Consider the following 22,056-nt stretch of genomic DNA (forward strand, 5'->3'; position numbering starts at 1 on the left):
CATGAACTGCAGCAAGCTAACCGATGAGATTGTTCTCACTCTTTACAGCTATAAGAAGCCATGAAAAGTTACCTTGTGGCAATTTTAATGCAGTCCCTGAAGGATATAAATCAGATTAGCAGTGTGGGAAATAGAGATCAAACTGAAATGGAGGGGAATACTTCAAAAAGCAAGGGAGTTAAACCCCAAACACTACTTTAGTGTTTCCTCCCCAACTCCTCCTCTAACCAAAAGTCACTGTGAGGACCACAGGTAAGGGAAAGGTAAATTGAGATTTTGCTATCCTTTTAATTGTAAAAGTGCAGTATGGTAGTTAGGGCAATGGTGTGCTCCTCCTGCCAGATGTGGGAAATCAGGGAGCAATCTAGTCTCCCTGACAACTTTGTCTGCAAGAAGTGTGTCCATCTGCAGCTCCTCACAGACTGCATTGTTCGGTTGAAGCAGCAGTTGAATGCACTGTGGAGCATTCAGGAGGCAGAGTCATAGAGGTTTACAGCATGGAAACAGGCCCTCCGGTCCAACTTGTCCATGCTGCCTTTTTTTTAAAACCCCTAAGCTAATCCCAATTGCCCACATTTGGCTCATACCCCTCTATATCCATGTAACTGTCTAAATGTTTTTTAAAAGACAAAATTGTACCCGCCTCTACTACTATCTCTGGCAGCTTGTTCCAGACACTCGCCACCGTGTGTGTGAAACAATTGCCCCTCTGGACACTTTTGCATCTCTCCCCCTCTCACCTTAAATCTATGCCCTCTAGTTTTAGACTCCCCTACCTTTGGGAAAAGATATTGACTATCTAGCCGATCTATGCTCCTTATTATTTTATAGACCTCTATAAGATCACCCCTTAGCCTTCTACGCTCCAGAGAAAAAAGTCCCAGTCTATCCAGCCTTTCCTTATAACTCAAACCATCAAGTCCCGGTAGCATCCTAGTAAATCTTTTCTGCACTGTTTCTAATTTAATCATATCCCTTCTAAAATAGGGTGACCAGAATTGCACACAGCATTCCAAGTTTGGCCTTACCAATGTCTTGTACAACTTCAACAAGACGTCCCAACTCCTGTATTCAATGTTCTGACCAATGAAACCAAGAGAGTGCGATAGACACTGGTTACAGGGAGGTTATCACACCACAGGTTCAGTCAGGTAGGTGGGTGACTACCACGAGAGGCAGGTAGGTAGTCCAAGAATCTCCTGTGGCTATTCCCCTTTCAAACAGGTAAGCCATTTTGGATACTGTTGAGGGGGATAGGTTGTCAGGGGAAGATACTAGCAGCAGCCAGGCCTGTGGCATCACAGCTGGTTCTGCTGTAGAGCAAGATCAGGCAAAGAGCAAGCGAGGTGTAGTAATAGGGGACTCGCTAGATAGAGACACAGACAGGCATTTCTGTGGCTGCATTGACGGTGTGTTCCCACTCTGGTGCCAGGGTCAAGAACGTCTGTGCGGTTGCAGGGCATTCTTAAGGGGGACGGCGAGCAGCCAGAGGTCATTGTATATATTGGTACCAACGGCACAGGATTAAGGAAAATTCCATGGCATTTTATACATATGTAACGCGCAAGAGGGTAGCCAGGGAAAGGGTTGGTCCACTCAAGGATAGTAGAGGGAATCTATGCATGGAACCATAGGAAATGGGCGAGATACTAAATGAATACTTTGCCTCAGTATTCACCAAAGAGAGGGAATTGATGGATAAGGAGCATAGGGTAGGGTGTATGGATATTCTGGGTCATGTCGATATCAAAAAGGAGGTGTTGGCATCTTAAAAAGCATTAAAGTAGGTAAGTCCCCAGGGCCTGGTGGGACCTACCCCAGAATACTGAGGGAGGCAAGGAAGGAAATTGCTCGGGCTTTGACAGAAATCTTTGTATCCTCATTGACTACAGGTGAAATTCCAGAGGACTGGATGAGAGCCAATGTTGTTCCTTTGTTTAACAAGGGCAGCAGGGATAATCCAGGAAATCATAGGCCGCTGAGCCTTCCGTCAGTGGTAGGGAAATTATTGGATTTACTCATATTTGGAAACAAATGGACTTATTAGTGAGAGCATGGTTTTGTGAAGGGGAGGTCATGCCTCATTAACTTGATCGCGTTTTTCAAGGAAGTGACGAAGATGATAGATGAGTGAAAGGCAGTGGATGTTGTATACATGGACTTCAGTAAAGCCTTTGACAAGGTACCTCATGATAGACTGGTATGAAAGTAAAGTCACACAAGATCAGAGGAGCGCTGGCAAGGTGGATACAGAACTGTCTTGGTCATAGAAGACAGAAGGTAGCAGTAGAGGGGCGCTTTTCTGAATGGAAGGCTGTGACGAGCAATGTTCCACAGGGATCAGTTAAAGTCATAGAGTCATAGAGGTTTACAGCATGGAAACAGGCCCTTCGGCCCAACTTGTCCATGCCGCCCCTTTTTTTAAACCCCCAAGCTAGTCCCAATTGCCTGCATTTGGCCCATATCCCCCTCTACCCATCTTACCCATGTAACTGTCTAAATGCTTTTTAAAAGACAAAATTGTACCCGCATCTACTACTACCTCTGGCAGCTTGTTCCAGACACACACCACCCTCTCTCTGACCCTTTTGTATAGAACATAGAACATAGAACATTACAGCGCAGAACAGGCCCTTCGGCCCACGATGTTGCACCGACCAGTTAAAAAAAAAAACTGTGACCCTCCAACCTAAACCAATTTCTTTTCGTCCATGAACCTATCTACGGATCTCTTAAACGCCCCCAAACTAGGCGCATTTACTACTGATGCTGGCAGGGCATTCCAATCCCTCACCACCCTCTGGGTAAAGAACCTACCCCTGACATCGGTTCTATAACTACCCCCCCTCAATTTAAAGCCATGCCCCCTCGTGCTGGATTTCTCCATCAGAGGAAAAAGGCTATCACTATCCACCCTATCTAAACCTCTAATCATCTTATATGTTTCAATAAGATCCCCTCTTAGCCGCCGCCTTTCCAGCGAAAACAATCCCAAATCCCTCAGCCTCTCCTCATAGGATCTCCCCTCCATACCAGGCAACATCCTGGTAAACCTCCTCTGCACCCTCTCCAAAGCCTCCACATCCTTCCTGTAATGTGGGGACCAGAACTGCACACAGTACTCCAAGTGCGGCCGCACCAGAGTTGTGTACAGTTGCAACATAACGCTACGACTCCTAAATTCAATCCCCCTACCAATAAACGCCAAGACACCATATGCCTTCTTAACAACCTTATCTACTTGATTCCCAACTTTCAGGGATCTATGCACACATACACCTAGATCCCTCTGCTCCTCCACACTATTCATAGTCCTCCCGTTAGCCCTATACTCAACACATCTGTTATTCCTACCAAAGTGAATTACCTCACACTTCTCCGCATTAAACTCCATCCGCCACCTCTCGGCCCAACTTTGCAACCTGTCTAAGTCTTCCTGCAAACTACGACACCCTTCCTCACTGTCTACCACACCACCGACTTTGGTGTCATCAGCAAATTTGCTAATCCACCCAACTATACCCTCATCCAGATCATTAATAAATATTACAAACAGCAGTGGCCCCAAAACAGATCCCTGAGGTACACCACTTGTAACCGCACTCCATGATGAATATTTACTATCAACCACCACCCTCTGTTTCCTATCCGCTAGCCAATTCCTGATCCAATTTCCTAGATCACCCCCAATCCCATACATCTGCATTTTCTGCAGAAGCCTACCATGGTGAACCTTATCAAACGCCTTACTAAAATCCATATATACCACGTCCACTGCCTTGCCCCCATCCACCTCCTTGGTCACTTTCTCAAAAAACTCAATAAGGTTAGTAAGGCACGACCTACCTGCCACAAAACCATGCTGACTATCACCTATCTCTCCCCCTCTCACCTTAAACCTATGCCCTCTAGTTTTAGACTTCCCTACCTTTGGGAAAAGATATTGACTATCTAGCTGATCTGTGCACTTCATTATTTTATAGACCTCTATAAGATCACCCCACGCTCCAGACAAAAAAGTCCCAGTCTATCCAGCCTCTCCTTATAACTCAAACCATCCAGTCCCGGTAGCATATTAATCAATCTTTTCTGCACTCTTTCTATTTTAATAATATCCTTTCTATAATAGGGTGACCAGAACTGTGCACCGTATTCCAAGTGTGGCCTTACCAATGTCTTGTACAACTTCAACAAGCGTCCCAACTCCTGTATTCAGTTCTGGGACCTTTGTTATTCGTAGTATATATAAATGATTTGGAGGAAAATGTAACTGGTGTGATTAGTAAATTCACAGACGACACAAAAATTGGTGGAGTTGCGGATAGTGAAGAGGATTGTTAGGGGATACAGCAAGATATAGACCGGTTGGAGACTTGGGCGGAGAAATGGCAAATGGAGTTTAAGCCAGACAAATGTGAGGTAATGCGTTTTGGAAGGTCCAATGCATGTAGGAATTATACAGTAAATGGTAGAACCCTTAGGAGTATAGACAGGCAGAGGGATCTGGGTGTATATGTCCACCGATCACTGAAAGTGGCAACGCAGGTGGATAAGTTGGTCAAGAAGGCATACAGCATGCTTGCCTTGATTGGTCGGGGCATTGAGTATAAAAATTCACAGGTCATGTTGCAGCTTTATAGAACCATTTAGAATATTGTCCACAATTCTGGTCATCACACTACCAGAAAGATGTGGATGCTTTGGAGAGGGTACAAAAGAGGTTTACCAGGATGTAGCCTGGTCTAGGGGGTATTAGCTATGAGGAAAGGTTGGATAAGTTTGGTTTGTTCTCACTGGAATGGTGGAGGTTGAGGGGCGACCTGCTAGAGATTCACAAGATTATGAGTGGCATGGACTGAGTGGATAGTCAGATGCGCTTTCCTGGGTAGAAAAATCAAGTACTGGGGAAAAATAGGCTTAAGGTGCATGGGGAAAAGTTTAGGAGATTGGCGAGGCAAGTGTTTTTACACAATGGGTGGTGAATATCTGGAACGCACTGCCCGGGGAGGTCATGGGAGCAGGAACGATAGTGGTGTTTAAGGGGCGAACACATGGATAGGATGGGAATGGAAGGATACAGACTCCGTCAGTGCATACAGTTCTGGTTTAGGGAGGCATCACGACTAGAACAGGCTTGGCGGGCCAAAGGGCCTGTTCCTGTGCTGTACTGTTCTTTGACATAGGTAGGAAAAGGGATGAGGTCCTGAAGTGTGAATATAGAGTTAGGCAGAAGGCTAAAGTGCAGGACTTTGAGCATTGTAATTTCTGGACTACTGCCGGTGCCACGTGCAAGTGAGAGTAGGAATAAGAAGATTAGGCAGATGAATGCATGGCTTGAGAGCTGGTGCAGGGGACAGGGATTTAGATTTGTGGATGATTGGGATCTCTTCTGGGGCTAGGGTGACCTGTTCAAGAGGGACAGGTTATACCTGAACTGGAGGGGGACTAATATCCTGATGGGGAGATTTGCTAGAGCCACTCGGGAGGGTTTAAACTAGTTTGGTGGTGGGTGGGACCCAAAGCAGTCGGGAGACAGAAGAGAAGGTTGAGGACAGCACAGAAGTTAAAGAGAGCACATTAAATATTAAAGGCAGTGTCAGTAATCCTAGTACTAGACAGATCAGGCAAAAGCAGAGCAGAGAGAATCATAGAATCCTGCAGTGCAGAAAGAGGCCATTCGGCCCATTGAGTCTGCACTGACCACGATCCCACCCAGGCCCTATCCCCATAACACCATGCATTTACCCCAGTTGGTCCCCTGAAGCAATTTAGCATGGCCAATCCACCTAACCCGAACACCTTTGGACTAAAAAAAAAGAAATATCGTAGAAATTGGGGATAGTATACTTTTGGATACTGTTGGGGGGGGTGGTGGGGGGGAACGACTTAGCAGGGGTAGGCCATGGTGTACAGGTCACTGGCTCAGAGTCTGTCCTTGTGGCTCAGAAGGGAAGTGGGGAGAGGAGTAGAGGATTAGTCATTGGGGACTCCATAGTTAAAGGGACGGATAGGAGATTCTGCGGGAACGAGAGAGACTCGCGGTTGGTGTGTTGCCTCCCAGGAACCGGAGTCCATGAAGTCTCGGATCGTGTTTTTGAAATCCTTAAGGGGGAGGGGGACCAGCCCCAAGTTGTGGTTCACATCGGCACTCAAGACATAGGTAGGAAAAGGGATGGGGATGTAAGGCAGAAATTCAGGGAGTTAGGGTGGAAGCTTGGGGCGAGAACAAACAGAGTTGTTATCTCTGGTTTGTTACCCGTGCCACGTGATAGTGAGGAGAGGAATAGGGAGAGAGAGCTGTTGAACACGTGGTTACAGGGATGGTGCAGGAGGAAGGGATTCAGATACCTGGACAACTGGGGCTCTTTCTGGGGTAGGTGGGGCCTCTACAAACAGGATGGTCTGCACTTGAACAAGAGGGGTACCAATATCTTGGGGGGGAAATTTGCTAATGCTCTTCGGGAGGGTTTAAACTAATTCAGCAGGGGGGTGGGTACCTGAATTGTAGCTCCGGTGTACAGGAGGTTGAGAGTAGTGAGGTCATGGATGAGGTTTCAGAGTCGCAGGAGTGTACTGGCAGGCAGGAAGGTGGTTTGAAGTGTGTATACTTCAAAGCCAGGAGCATCCGGAATAAGGTGGGTGAGCTTGCAGCATGGGTTGGTACCTGGGATTTCGATGTTGTGGCCATCTCGGAGACATGGATAGAGCAGGGACAGGAATGGTTGATGCAGGTTCCAGGGTTTAGATGTTTCAGTAAGTGCAGGGAAGGTGGTAAAAGAGGGGGAGGTGTAGCATTGTTAGTCAAGGACAGTATTACAGTGGCAGAAAGGACATTTGATGAGGACTCGTCTACTGAGGTAGTTTGGGCTGAGGTTAGAAACAGGAAAGGAGAGGTCACCCTGTTGGGAGTTTTTTATCGACCTCCGAAAAGTTCCAGAGATGTAGAGGAAAAGATTGCAAAGATGATTCTGGATAGGAGCGAAAGTAACAGGGTAGTTGTTATGGGGGACTTTAACTTTACAAATATTGATTGGAAAAGCTATAGTTCGAGTACTTTAGAGGGGTCAGTTTTTGTCCAGTGTGTGCAGGAAGGCTTCCTGACGCAGTATGTAGATAGACCAACAAGAGGCGAGGCTACATAGGATTTGGTACTAGGTAATGAACCAGGCCAGGTGTTAGATTTGGAGGCAGGTGAGCACTTTGGTGACAGTGACCGCAATTCGATTACGTTTACTTTAGCAATGGAAAAGGATAGGTATATACCAAAGGGCAAGAGTTATAGCTGGGGGAAAGGAAATTATGATGCGATTAGGCGAGATTTAGCTGGCATAGGTTGGGGAAGGAAACTGCAGGGGATGGGCACAATTGTAATGTGGAACTTGTTCAAGGAACAGCTACTACGCGTCCTCGATAAATATGTACCTGTCAGGCAGGGAGGAAGCAGCCGTGTGAGGCAACCGTGGTTTACTAAGGAGGTTGAATCTCTTGTGAAGAGGAAGAAGGAGACTTATGTTAAGATGAGACGTGAAGGCTCAGTTAGGGCACTTGAGAGTTACAAGTTAGCCAGGAAGGACCTAAAGAAAGAGTTAAGGAGAGCCAGGAGGGGACATGAGAAGTCTTTGGCAGGTGGATCAAGGAAAACCCTAAAGCTTTCTATAGGTATGTCAGGAGTAAAAGAATGACTAGGACAAGATTCGGGCCAGTCAAGGACAGTAGTGGGAAGTTGTGCGTGGAGTCTGAAGAGATAGGAGAGGCACTAAATGAATATTTTTTGTCGGTATTCACACTGGAGAGGGACAGTGTTGTCGAGGGGAGTCCTGAGATGCAGGCTGTTGGACTGGACGGGATTGAGGTTCATAAGGAGAAGTTGTTAGCAATTCTGGAAAGGGTAAAAATAGATGAGTCTCCTGGGCCGGATGGGATTTATCCTAGGATTCTCTGGGAGGCTAGAGAGGAGATTGCAGAGCCTTTGGCTTTGACCTTTGTGCCGTCATTGTCTACAGGAACAGTGCCAGAAGACTGGAGGATAGCAAATGTTGTCCCCTTGTTCAAGAAGGGGAGTAGGGACAACCGTGGTAATTATAGACCGGTGAGCCTTACTTCTGTTGTGGGCAAAGTATTGGAAAGGATTATAAGAGATAGGATTTATAATCACCTAGAAAGGAATAATTTGATTAGGGATAGTCAGCACGGTTTTGTGAAGGGTAGGTCGTGCCTCACAAACCTTATTGAGTTCTTTGAGAAGGTGACCAAAGAGGTGGATGAGGGTAAAGCGGTTGATGTGGTGTATATGGATTTCAGCAAAGCGTTTGATAAGGTTCCCCATGGTAAGCTTTTGCAGAAAATACAGACACATGGGATTGAGGGCGATTTAGTGGTTTGGATCAGGAATTGGCTAGCTGTAAGAAAACAAAGGGTGGTGGTTGATGGGAAATATTCATCCTGGAGTTCAGTTACTAGTGGTGTACCGCAAGGAACTGTTTTGGGGCCACTGCTGTTTGTCATTTTTATTAATGACCTGGATGAGGGCTTGGAAGGATGGATTAGTAAATTTGCGGATGACACTAAAGTCGGTGGAGTTGTAGACAGTGCGGAGGGAAGTGGCAGGTTACAGAGGGACATAGATAAGCTGCAGAGCTGGGCTGAGAGGTAGCAAATGGAGTTTAATGCGGAAAAGTGTGAGGTGATTCACTTTGGAAGGAGTAACAGGAATACAGAGTACTGGGCTAATGGTAAAATACTTGGTAGTATGGATGAACAGAGGGATCTGGGTGTCCATGTGCATAGATCCCTGAAAGTTGGCACCCAGGTTGATAGGGTTGTTAAGAAGGCGTACGGTGTGTTAGCTTTTATTGGTAGAGGGATTGAGTTTCGGAGCCAGGAGGTCATGCTGCAACTGTACAAAACTCTGGTGCGGCCGCACTTGGAGTATTGCGTACAGTTCTGGTCGCCGCATTATAGGAAAGATGTGGAAGTGTTGGAAAGGGTGCAGAGGAGATTTACCAGAATGTTGCCTGGTATGGTGGGAAAATCGTATGAGGAAAGGCTGAGGGACTTGAGGTTGTTTTCGTTAGGGAGAAGAAGGTTAAGAGGTGACTTAATAGAGGCACACAAGATGATCAGAGGATTAGATAGGGTGGATAGTGAGAGCCTTTTTCCTCGGATGGTGATGGCTAACATGAGGGGACATAGCTTTAAATTGAGGGGTGAGAGATATAGGACAGATATTAGAGGTAGGTTCTTTACTCAGAGTAGTAAGGGCGTGGAATGCCCTGCCTGCAGCAGTAGTGGACTCGTCAACATTAAGCGCATTCAAATGGTTATTGGATGAACATATGGATGATATTGGAATAGTGTAGATTAGAGGGGCTTTAGATTGGTACCACTGGTCGCCGCAACATCGAGGGCTGAAGGGCCTGTACTGCGCTGTAATGTTCTATGTTCCATGGGAGGAAACCGGAGCACCTGGAGGAAACCCACGCAGACACAGGGAGAACATGCAAACTCCACACAAACAGTGACCCAAGCCGGGAATCGAACCCAGGTCCCTGGCGCTGAGAGGCAGCAGTGCTAACCACTGTGCCACCTTAAAGCAAGGGAAGTCTAGATTAAACTGCATTTATTTCAATGCAAGAGGCCTGATGGGCAAGGCAGATGAACTCGGGGCATGGATAGGTACATGGGACTGGGATATTATAGCTCTTACTGAAACATGTCTAAGGGAGCGACCGGACTGGCAGCTTAATGTTCGAGGGTACAGATAGAACAGGAGGTAAGAGAGGACGGGGAGTTGCGTTTTTGATTAAGGAAAACATAATGGCAGTACTGAGAGGGGACATTTCTGAGGGTTCGCCCACTGAGTCTATATGGGTAGAACTGAGAAATAAGAAGGGGAAAATCACTTTGATAGGGTTGTACTATAGACTCCCAAATAGTCAGCGGGAAATTGAGGAGCAAATATGAAAGGAGATTACAGATGGCACCAAGAAAACTAGAGTGGTAATTGTCGGGGACTTTGACTTTCCCAACATTAACTGATACAGCCATAGCGTTAGGGACATGGATGGAGAGAAATTTGTTGAATGTATTCAGGAGGAATTTCTCATTCAGTATGTGGATGGCCTGACTAGAGAGGGGACAAAACCTGACCTCCTCTTGGGAAATAAGGAAGGGCAGGTGACAGAAGTGTTAGTGAGGGATCACTTTGGGACCAATGACCATAATTCCATTAGTTTTAAGATAGCTATGGAGAATGATGGGTCTGGCCCAAAAGTTAAAATTCTAAATTGGGTCAAGACCAATTTTGATGGTACGAGACAGGAACTTTCAAAAGTTAATTGGGGGAGTCTGTGGAAGGTAAAGGGATGTCTGGTAAGTGTGAGGCTTTCAAAAGAGTGTTAACCAGGGTTCAGGGTAAGTACATTCCTTTTAGAGTGAAGGGCAAGGCTGGTAAAAGTAGGGAACCCTGGATAACTCGGGATATTGAGGCCCTGGTCAAAGGAAGGAGGCACATGACATGCATAGGCAGCTGGGATCAAGTGAATCCCTTGAAGAGTACAGAGGTTATCGGAGAAGAGTTAAGAGAGAAATCAGGAGGGCAAAAAGGGGACACGAGATTGCTTTGCAGATAAGACAAAGGAGAATCCAAAGATCTTCTACAAATACATAAAGGGCAAAAGGGTAACTAGGGGGAGAATAGGGAATAAATTCATCTGGGATACAGGGCAATTTGATAAAGTTTCCCTTAGCTGAAGGTTTAGTCACGAGGGGACATAAGTTTAAGATGAGGATTGGTGGGAGGGGGGGGGGAAAGAGATGTGAGGAAAAACTATTTTACCTAGAGAGTGGAGACAGTCTGGAATGCGCTGCCTGGGAGTGTGGTGAAGACAGGTTTCCTCACATACTTTGTAAAGCACCTGGATGAGCACTTAGTACATCATAACATCCAGGACTACGGGCCAAGTGCTGGCAGATGGGATTAGGTGGGAGCTCAGGTGTTTCTAATGGGTCAGTGTGGATTGATAAATTTTTGAACAGTAAAGGAATTAAGGGTTCTGGTGAGCGGGCGGGTAAGTGGAGCTGAGTCCACAAAAAGATCAGCCATGATCTTATTGAATGGCGGAGCAGGTTCGAGGGGCAAATGGCCTACTCCTGCTCCTAGTTCTTATGTTCTTATGATCAGCCGAAGGGCCTCTTCTGCACTGTATGATTCTCTTAACGACCAACAAGGTCATCTATGTGCAGATCCAGAAGAAATGGGTGAGATCCTAAATGAATATTTCTCATCAGTATTTACTGTTGAGAAAGGCATGGATGTTAGGAAACTTGGGGAAATAAATAGCGATGTCTTGAGGAGTGTACATATAACAGAGAAGGAGATGCTTGAAGTCTTAAAGCGCATTAAGGTAGCTAAATCCCCGGGACCTAATGAAGTGGATCCCAGGACGTTGTGGGAGGCTAGGGAGGAAATTGCGGGTCCCCAAGCAGAGATATTTAAATCATCGACAGCCACAGGTGAGGTGCCTGAAGATTGGAAGGTGGCAAATGTTGTGCCTTTGTTTAAAAAGGGCTGCAGCGAAAAGTCTGGGAACTACAGGCCGGTGAGCCTAACGTCTGTAGTGGGTAAGTTGGTAGAAGGTATTCTGAGAGACAGAATCTACAGGCAATTAGAGAGGCAAGGACTGATTAGGAACTGTCAGCATGGCTTTGTGAGTGGAAAATCATATCTCACAAATTTGATTGAGTTTTTTGAAGGGGTAACCAAGAAGGTAGATGAGGGCAGTGTAGTCGACATGGACTTCAGGAAGGCCTTTGACAAGACATCACATGGTAGGTTGTTGCATGAGGTTAAATCTCACAGGATCCAGGGTGTGGTAGTCAATTGGATACAAAATTGGCTTGATGACAGAAGACAGCGGGTGGTTGTGGAGGGTTGTTTTCCAAACTGGAACCCTGTGACCAGCAGTGTGCCTCAGGGATCAGTGCTGGATCCACTGTTATTTGTCATTTATATCAATGATTTGGGATGAGAACTTAGGAGGCATGGTTCGTCGACTACAGGCCGGTGAGATGACACCAAGATTGGTGGCATAGTGGACAGTGAAGAAGGTTATCTAGGATTGCAACGGGATCTTGATCAGTAGGGCATGTGGGCTAATGAATGGAAGATGGAGTTTAATTTAGACATACACGAGGTGATGCACTTTGGTGGGTTGAATCAGGTCAGGACTTACTCCTGTTAATGATAGGGCGTTGGGGAGAGTTATAGAACAAAGGCATCTAGGAGCACAGGTTCATAGTTCCATGAAAGTGGAGTCACAGGTGGACAGGGTGGTGAAGAAGGCATTTGGCATGTTTGGTTTCATTGGTCAGAACATTGAGTACAGGAGTTGGGATATCTTGTTTATGTTGTACAAGACATTGGTAAGGCCACACTTGGAATACTGTGTACCAGTTCTGGTCACCCTGTGATAGAAAGGATATTATTAAACTGGAAAGAGTGCAGAAAAGATTTACTAGGATGCTACCGGGACTTGATGGTTTGAGTTATAAGCAGAGGCTGGATAGACTGGGACTTTTTACTCTGGAGCATAGGAGGCTTAGGGGTGATCTTATAGAGGTCTATAAAATAATAAGGGGCATAGATCAGCTAGATAGTCAACATCTTTTCCCAAGGTAGGGGAGCTAAAACTAGAGGGCATAGCTTTAAGGTGAGAGGGGAGAGATACAAAAGGGTCCAGAGGGCAATCTTTTCACACAAAGGGTGATGAGTGTGTCTGGAACAAGCTGCCAGAGGTACAGGTATAATTTTGTCTTTTAAAAAGCGTTTAGGCAGTTACATAGGTAAGATTAGTATACAGGGATATGGGCCAAACACAGGCAATTAGGACTTGTTTAATGATAAAAACTGGGTGGCATGGACTAGTTAGGCCGAAGGGCCTGTTGCCATCCTGTAACCCTCTCTGACTCTAACTGAAAGATATTAATGGAACTGTGTAGAGGGAGTTTTACTCCAACTAACACTGCGCTGTACCTGCCTTGATATTACAAATGGCAAATGTTCCAGTGTTTACATTCACGTGTATAAAGTTAAACAAGTTAAAAGGAAAATGATAGTCCACATTGTTTGTACGATTGCTGGTCATGAAACTTGAAAGAAACTTGAATTTATCTCGAAAGACTTTTTAGCCAATGAAAATTTTATAACTCAAATTTTACTTTAAATTGGTTAACTAATGAATATTTCAGACACTTCATGAATGTACAATGAACAAAGCTAAAAGTCAACAGCTGAGTAATAATCACTGCTCTAAATACGTCAGAGAAAAGACCAATTACCAAGAACTGCAAGGAGAGCAGTGGAGTTCCAGGAAATGACAAGTTCAAGTGGGCAAGCAAGCAGAGCATGATGTACTGAACACTCTGGGAGCACAGCCAGACTATCGCGCAATGTCATGTCTCAACTCAGGAGGAGAAAAACTACCATTCAATAATTTCCTTTGGCCCAGTGACAAAGGAATTTGACACTTGAGTGAGAAAACTTCATGTGAAAAGTCACCTGGAGCTTCCTCATCATCAAAATAATGATCACTGCTCAAAGCTACACTTCAAATCCTGACCCGAGTTCTGTAAATGTGCAGCTTAATTACCAGTCAATAAATGGAGAGCAGGGATGAAAAAAACTCAGGGAGCGGTGCTGCCTGAAGGTTAAACACAGGCTACAGAATTCTAGACAGGATTTTAACTACAAGAAATGAAGAACTTGAGATGAGATGTTCCAAGAACATTGCATTAAAATAGCTTGGTGTGTGCAAATTGGCTGCTGTTTCCTACATTATAACAATGAAGTGCAGTCATTGTTTGAAATGTTTTGGGACATTCTGTGGTTATGAAATGATCTAACCAAAATGCAAGTGTTTTCTTTCTATAAAGGGAACTGCAAGAAATAATATTTCCAACTGAAAGATTGATTTTTGGCCTGGGCTCATTAAAGCCAGCAGCACAGTATAAAGTGACACTGTGTTTCTTAAACTGAGAACAAAATATTCAGTTGGGCTTGACTGATGAAGTGTACATTATTTATTTCCTGTCGAACAATAGTTTGTTAGAGGTGCCTTGGTCAAACTCTAACCTCACTGTCCCTACTTAAGAGTGAGAACAAAATTAAGCTCTTCCTGCTGCCCAGCTCACTCCCCATAGCTCTGCAGGAGTTCCTCAGGGTAGGATCCTAGGCCGAACCACCTTCAGTTGCTTTATCTATGACCTTCCTTCCAACATAAAGTCAGAAGTGGGGATGTTCGCCGATGACAATGTTCAGCACCATTCGCGACTCCTCAAATACTGAAGCAGTCCCTGTCCAAACGCAGCAAGACCAGTACAATATCCAGGCTTGATCTCATAAGCAGCAAGTAACATTCGCGCCACCCAAGTGCCAGGCAATGACCATCTCCAACAAGTGAGGATCTAACCATCGTCCCTTCACACTCAAGACATTACTATTGCTGAATCACCCACTATCAACATCCTTGGGGTTACCATTAACCAGGTACTGAACTGAACTAGCATATAAATACTCTGGCTCTCAGAGCAGGTCAGAGGCTAGGAACCCTGTGGCGAGTAACTCACCTCTTGACTCCCCAAAGTCTATCCACCATCTACAAGACACAGGTCAAGATTGTGATGGAATATTCTCCACTTGCCTGGATGGGTGCAGCTCCAACAACACTCAAGAAGCTCAACACCATCCAGGACAAAGCAGCCCACCTGATTAGCACCACATTTACAAACATTCAATCCCTCCACCATCAAAGAACACAGCGGTGTGCACCATTCACAAGATGCACTGCTGGAACTCACCAAAATTCCTTAGGCAGCAGCTTCCAAATCCATGACCATCCATCCAGAGCAGTGTTTTTCAAACTTTTTTTCTGGCGACTCACTTTTACCAAATAGCTGTCCCTCGTAACCCACATTACGTGGGTTTTTTAAATTCATTCCTGGGACATGGGCGTCACTGGCTGGCCAGCATTTATTTCCCATCCATAGTTGCCTTAAGAGGGCAGTTGAGAGTCAACCACATTGCTGTGGCTCTGGAGTACATATAAGCCAGACCAGGTAAGGACGGCAGATTTCCTTCCCTAAAGGACAATATTGAACCAGATGGGTTTTTCTGACAATTGACAATGGTTTCATGGTCATCAGTAGATTCTTAATTCCAGATATTTTTCAAACTTAATTCAAATTCCACCATCTGCTATGGCGGGATTCAAACTCAAGCCCCAAGATTAATAGTCTAGTGATAATACCACGAGGCCATTGCTTCACCTCCATGCGATCTTTATGATTTTTCCCCTTTGACTAACATTATACAGTATATTAAATTTCAGGGGGGCTGTTTCCGATCCATTTTCCAATTTATTTGGACCATATTCCAGCACAAAGGGAATTGGTGTCAGTATTTTGCCAACTTTGCTTGTCAACATATACATTCAAGATAAATGAACAAAATCAGACATTACATTCATCTATTGTGGATCAGCCATCCAGAGCAAATTGACTGCCATTTATTTGACAGAATTCTCATTTAAGATTCACTTTTGGAATGTAGTGCGCACCATTCTACATTCTACTGTTAGGTGACTCACCTGATGAAGGAGCAGTGCTCTATCTTCTGTCATCAAGCCAATTTTGTATCCAATTGGCAACCTCACCCTGGATCTGTGAGATTTAACCTTATGCAACAACTTACCATGCGGTACCTTGTTGAAGGCCTTGCTAAAGTCCATGTGGACTGCACTGCCCTCATCTACCACCTTGGTTACTCTTTCAAAAAAATTCAATCAAATTCATGAGACATGATTTGCCACTCACAAAGCCATGCTGTCATAGAACATAGAACAGTACAGCACAGTACAGGCCCTTCGGCCCACAATGTTGTGCCGAACATTTTCCGAAACCAAGATCAAGCTATCCTACTCCCTATCATTCTAGTGTGCTCCATGTGCCTATCCAATAACTGCTTGAAAGTTCCTAAAGTGTCTGACTCCACTATCACAGCAGGCAGTCCATTCCACACCCCAACCACTCTCTGAGTAAAGAACCTACCTCGTACATCCCTCCTATATCTTCCACCACGAACCTTATAGTTATGCCCCCTAGTAACAGCTACATCCACCCGAGGAAATAGTCTCCGAACGTCCACTCTATCTATCCCCCTCATCATCTTATAAACCTCTATTAAGTCGCCTCTCAACCTCCTCCGGTCTAAAGAGAAAAGCCCGAGCTCCCTCAACCTTTCCTCATAAGACCTACCCTCCAAACCAGGCAGCATCCTGGTAAATCTCCTTTGCACTCTTTCCAGTGCTTCCACATCCTTCTTATAGTGAGGTGACCAGAACTGCACACAATATTCCAAATGTGGTCTCACCAAGGTCCTGTCTGTCCCTAATCAGTCCTTGCGTCTCTAAATGCCTGTAGATCATGTCTCTCAAAATACCTTCTAACAACTTACCCACTACAGATGTGAGGCTCACCGGCCTGTAATTCCCAGGCTTTTCCCTGCAGCCTTTCTTAAACAAAGGTTGATGTGGAGATGCCGGTGTTGGACTGGGGTGGGCACAATAAGAAGTCTCACAACACCAGGTTAAAGTCCAACAGGTTAGTATGGATTCATAAGGCTTTTGGAGCGCTGCTCAACCGATGAAGGAGCAGCGCTCCGAAAGCTCGTGAATCCAAATAAACCTGTTGGACGTAAACAAAGACACAACATCAACCTTCAGGCACCTCACCTGTCATTATCAATGATTTAAATATCTTGGCTAGGGGACCTGCAATTTCCTCCCTCGCCTCCCACAATGTCCTGGGATACACTTCATCAGGTCCCGGGGATTTATCTACCTTGATGCACTATGCTAGTCTATTTATTTCCTGTATTATTATTCTCACCATTTGTCACTCCTCCAAGTTTCATCCAAATTTCACACTTCTTTTTCCAATATCCAAGTTATTTACATATAACAAAAAAAAGGTCCTCACTTATACCCTTGGGGAATGGTGCTGTCTACCATCCTCCAGTCTGAAAAACAACCATTGACAATAATTCGATGAAGAGTCATATTGGACTGAAGTGTTAACTCTGTTTCTCTTTCCGCAGATACTGCCAGCCTAGTTGAGTTTTCCCAGCACTTTGTTTTTATTTCAGATAGAATCATTGAATCCTACAGTGCAGGAGGCCACTATTCGGCCTCTCGAGTCTGCACGGACGCAGGCCATATCCCCACAACCCCATGCATTTACCCTGGCTAGTCCCCCTGACACGAAGGGGCAATTTAGTATGGCCAATTCACCTAACCAGCACATCTTTGGACTGCGGGAGGAAACCAGAGTACCCGGAGGAAACCCACACAGATACGGGGAGAATGTGAAAACTCCGCACAGTCACCCAAGGCCGGAATTGAATCCAGGCCCTTGAAGCTGTGAGGCAGCAATGCTAACCACTGTGCCACCAGATTGTCAACATGACTCTTCTGACCATGCTGTCACGGGATAACACACTTGTATGTCCTTCACCACCCTGACACATTCTCTGACACTCCGCTACAACTAGAACAAAGAACAAAGAAAAGTACAACATAGGAACAGGCCCTTCGGCCTTCCAAGCCTGTGCTAATCATGATGCCTTAACTAAACTAAAGAAAAAAACCTTCTGCCCTTACTTGGTCCATATCCCTCTATTCCCTCCCTATTCATGGACCCATCCAGATGCCTCTTAAATGTTGCTACTGTGCCTGCTTCCACCACCTCCTCTGGCAGCACGTTCCAGGCACCCACCACTTTCTGCGTGAAAAACCTCTCCCGCACATCTCCCTTAAACTTTCACCCTTTCACCTTGAACCTGTGACCCCTTATAAGTGACACTTTCACCCTGGGAAAAAGCCTCTGACTATCCACCCTGTCCATGCCTCTCAATTTTGCAGACCTCTATCAGGTCTCCCCTCAGCCTCTGTCTTTCCAGTGAAAACAATCCTAGGTTATTCAACCTCTCCTCATAGTCAACAGCCTCAAGACCAGGCAACTTCCTGGCGAACCTTCTTTGCACTCTTCCCAAAGATTCCACATTCTTTTGATAGTGTGGTGACCAGAACTGCATACAAGACTCCAAAGGCGGCCTAATTAAGATTTTATATAGCTGCAACATGATTTCCCATACTCAGTGCCCTGGCTGATGAAGCCATATGCCCCAACTGATGAAGGCAAGCATCCCACATGTCTTCTTAATCACCTTGGCCACCTGTGTTGCCACTTTTAGGGAACTGTGGACCTGCATGCCCAGATCTCTCTGTATGTTAATGTTCCTAAGGGTTCTGCCATTTACAGTATAATTCACACCTAAATTTGATCCTCCAAAATGCATTACCTCGCATTTGTCCGGATTAAACTCCATCTGCCATTTCTGTGCCCAAGTCGCCAATCTATTTATATCCTGTTGTATCCTCTGACAATCCTCGACACTATCAGCAACTTCACCAATCTTCGTGTCATCCGCAAACTTACTAATCAGACCACTCACATTTTCCTCCAGATCATTTATATATACTACAAACAACAGAGGTCCCAGCACTCATCCCCACGGGACACCACTGGCTACAGATCTCCATTCTGAAAAACACCCTTCCACTGCTACCCTCTGTCTTCTATGACCAAGTATGAAGTCTCACAACACCAGGTTAAAATCCAACAGGTTTATTTGGTAGCACGAGCTTTCGGAGCACTGCTCCTTCATCAGGTGAGTCACCTGATGAAGGGGCAGCGTTCCGAAAGCTCGTGCTATCAAATAAACTTGTTGGACTTTAACCTGTTGTGAGACTTCTTACTATGCCTAGTAAGGGACAAGGATTTGGGTACTTGGATCATTGGGACCTCTTTAGGGGCAGGTGTGACCTGTTTAAAAAAGACGGGTGGCACTTGAATCCCAGGGGGACCAATATCCTGGCGGGAAGGTTGGCTAAGGCTACTGGTGAGACTTTAAACTAGAAAGGTTGGGGGGAGGGAATCGAAATGAGGGGACTGAGAGCGAGGAGGTTAGCTCGCAAATAGATAAGGAATGTAGACAGGGTAAGAGGGAGGTTAGACGAGTGAGGGAGAAGGGAAGTGCTCAGGCTGAAGGTCTGAGATGTGTCTATTTTAATGCCAGGAGTGTAGTGAATAAAGTGGATGAGCTTGGAGCGTGGATTGCTGCTTCGAATTGTGATGTGGTGGCCATTACGGAGACTTGGATGTCTCAGGGACAGGACTGGGTGCTTCAGGTGCCGGGTTTTAGATGTTTCAGGAAGGACAGGGAGGGAGGCAAGAGAGGGGGGGGAGTGGCACTGTTGATCAGGGATAGTGTCACGGCTGTAGAGAAGGTGGACGCCGTGGAGGGACTGACTACGGAATCTCTGTGGGTGGAGGTTAGGAACAGGAAGGGGTCGGTAACTTTGCTGGGTGTTTTCTATAGGCCGCCCAATAGTAACAGAGATGTTGAGGAGCAGATGGGGAAACAGATCCTGGAGAGATGTAGGAATAACAGAGTTGTCGTGATGGGAGATTTTAATTTCCCAAACATAGATTGGAATATCCCTAGGGCTAGGGGTTTGGATGGAGAGGAGTTTGTTAGGTGTGTCCAGGAGAGTTTCCTGACACAGTATGTGGATAAGCCTACTAGAGGAGAGGCTGTTCTTGATCTGGTGCTGGCTAATGAACCTGGACAGGTGGAGGATCTCTCGGTGGGTGAGCATCTTGGGGATAGCGATCATAATTCTATCTCCTTCCCGATAGCATTGGAAAGAGATAGGGTCAGGCAGGCTAGGAAAGTGTTTCTCTGGAGTAAAGGGAAATACAGTGTCATCAGGGAGGAAATTAGACGGGTAAATTGGAAGGAGGCATTCTTGGGGAAAAGTACCGAAGGAAAGTGGAGGATTTTCAAGGAATGTTTGTCTGGAGCTCTGCATGACAACGTTCCGATGAGACAGGGGGGTGTTGGTAGGGTACGGGAACCGTGGTGCACGAAGGTTGTGATGAACCTGGTAAATAAGAAAAGAGAGGCGTACAGAAGGTTCAGAGAGCTAGGAGGTGTTAAGGATTTAGAGGAGTATACGCGATGTAGGAAGGAGCTTAAGAAGGAAATTAGGAGAGCGAGAAGGGGTCATGAGAAGACCTTGGCGGGTAAGATTAAGGAGAATCCCAAGGCTTTCTACAAATATGTCAAGAGTAAAAGGATGAGATGTGAAGGCATAGGACCCTTAAAAGGTGAAGGGGGAAAAGTTTGTGCGGAACCGTTAGAAATGGCGGAGGTGCTTAATGAATACTTTACCTCGGTATTCACGGTGGAAAGGGATCTGGGTGGTTGTACTGCTGGATTGCGGAGGACAGAAAGGATCGAGCATGTGGACATAAAGAAAGAGGATGTGTTGGAACTATTGAATGGCATCAAGGTTGGTAAGTCGCCGGGACCGGATGGGATGTACCCCAGGTTACTGTGGGAGGCGAGGGAGGAGATTGCGGAGCCTTTGGCGATGATCTTTGCATCGTCGATGGAGACGGGAGAGGTTCCGGAGGATTGGAGGATTGCGGATGTGGTCCCTATATTCAAGAAAGGGAACAGGGACAGCCCGGGAAATTACCGACCGGTGAGTCTAACCTCAGTGGTTGGTAAGTTGATGGAGAGGATCCTGAGAGACAGGATTTATGATCATCTAGAGAAGTTTAGTATGATCAAAAGTAGTCAGCACGGCTTTGTCAGGGGCAGGTCGTGCCTTACGAGCCTGGTTGAGTTCTTTGAAAATGTGACCAAGCACATTGACGAAGGAAGAGCGGTGGATGTGGTCTATATGGACTTCAGCAAAGCGTTCGATAAGGTCCCCCATGCAAGACTTCTTGAGAAAGTGAGAGGGCATGGGATCCAAGGGGCTGTTGCCTTGTGGATCCAGAACTGGCTTGCCTGCAGAAGGCAGAGAGTGGCTGTGGAGGGGTCTTTCTCTGCATGGAGGTCAGTGACCAGTGGAGTGCCCCAGGGATCTGTTCTGGGACCCTTGCTGTTTGTCATTTTCATAAATGACCTGGATGAGGAAGTGGAGGGATGGGTTGGTAAGTTTGCTGACGACACCAAGGTAGGTGGTGTTGTGGATAGTTTGGAGGGATGTCAGAAGTTGCAGCGAGACATAGATAGAATGCAAGACTGGGCGGAGAAGTGGCAGATGGACTTCAACCCGGATAAGTGTGTAGTGATCCATTTTGGCAGATCCAATGGGATGGAGCAGCAGTATAAAATGAAGGGTACCATTCTTAGCAGTGTAGAGGATCAGAAGGACCTTGGGGTCCGGGTCCATAGGACTCTTAAATCGGCCTCGCAGGTGGAGGATGCGGTCAAGAAGGCGTATGGCGTACTAGCCTTCATTAATCGAGGGATTGAGTTTAGGAGTCGGGAGATAATGCTGCAGCTTTATAGGACCCTGGTTAGACCCCACTTGGAGTACTGCGCGCAGTTCTGGTCACCTCATTACAGGAAAGATGTTGAAGCCATTGAAAGGGTGCAGAGGAGATTTACAAGGATGTTGCCTGGATTGGGGGGCATGCCTTATGAGGATAGGTTGAGGGAGCTTGGTCTCTTCTCCCTGGAGAGACGAAGGATGAGAGGTGACCTGATAGAGGTTTACAAGATGTTGAGGGGTCTGGATAGGGTGGACTCTCAGAGGCTATTTCCAAGGGCTGAAATGGTTGCTACGAGAGGACACAGGTTTAAGGTGCTGGGGGGTAGGTACAGGGGGGATGTCAGGGGTAAGTTTTTCACTCAGAGGGTGGTGGGTGAGTGGAATCGGCTGACGTCGGTGGTGGTGGAGGCAAACTCGTTGGGGTCTTTTAAGAGACTTCTGGATGAGTACATGGGATTTAATGGGATTGAGGGCTATAGATAGGCCTAGAGGTGGGGATGTGATCGGCGCAACTTGTGGGCCGAAGGGCCTGTTTGTGCTGTGACTTTCTATGTTCTATACCCAGTCCACAGCACCATCTTCACATCAT

General features: G+C 46.0%; 1 protein-coding gene across 1 annotated transcript in view; it reads right to left on the reverse strand.

The window, feature by feature from the left end:
- Positions 1-8,798, reverse strand: part of u2af1 (U2 small nuclear RNA auxiliary factor 1) — a 288,331-nt gene extending 279,533 nt beyond the window's left edge. Inside the window, exon 1 of the mRNA XM_078233101.1 lies at positions 8,792-8,798. The gene's annotated coding sequence lies outside the window, so the exon portion shown is untranslated. The remainder of the gene's footprint in view (positions 1-8,791) is intronic.
- Positions 8,799-22,056: the final 13,258 nt, after the last annotated feature.

The sequence above is a fragment of the Mustelus asterias genome, chromosome 17 (assembly GCF_964213995.1).
Source record: "Mustelus asterias chromosome 17, sMusAst1.hap1.1, whole genome shotgun sequence".
NCBI classification, from domain to species: domain Eukaryota; kingdom Metazoa; phylum Chordata; class Chondrichthyes; order Carcharhiniformes; family Triakidae; genus Mustelus; species Mustelus asterias.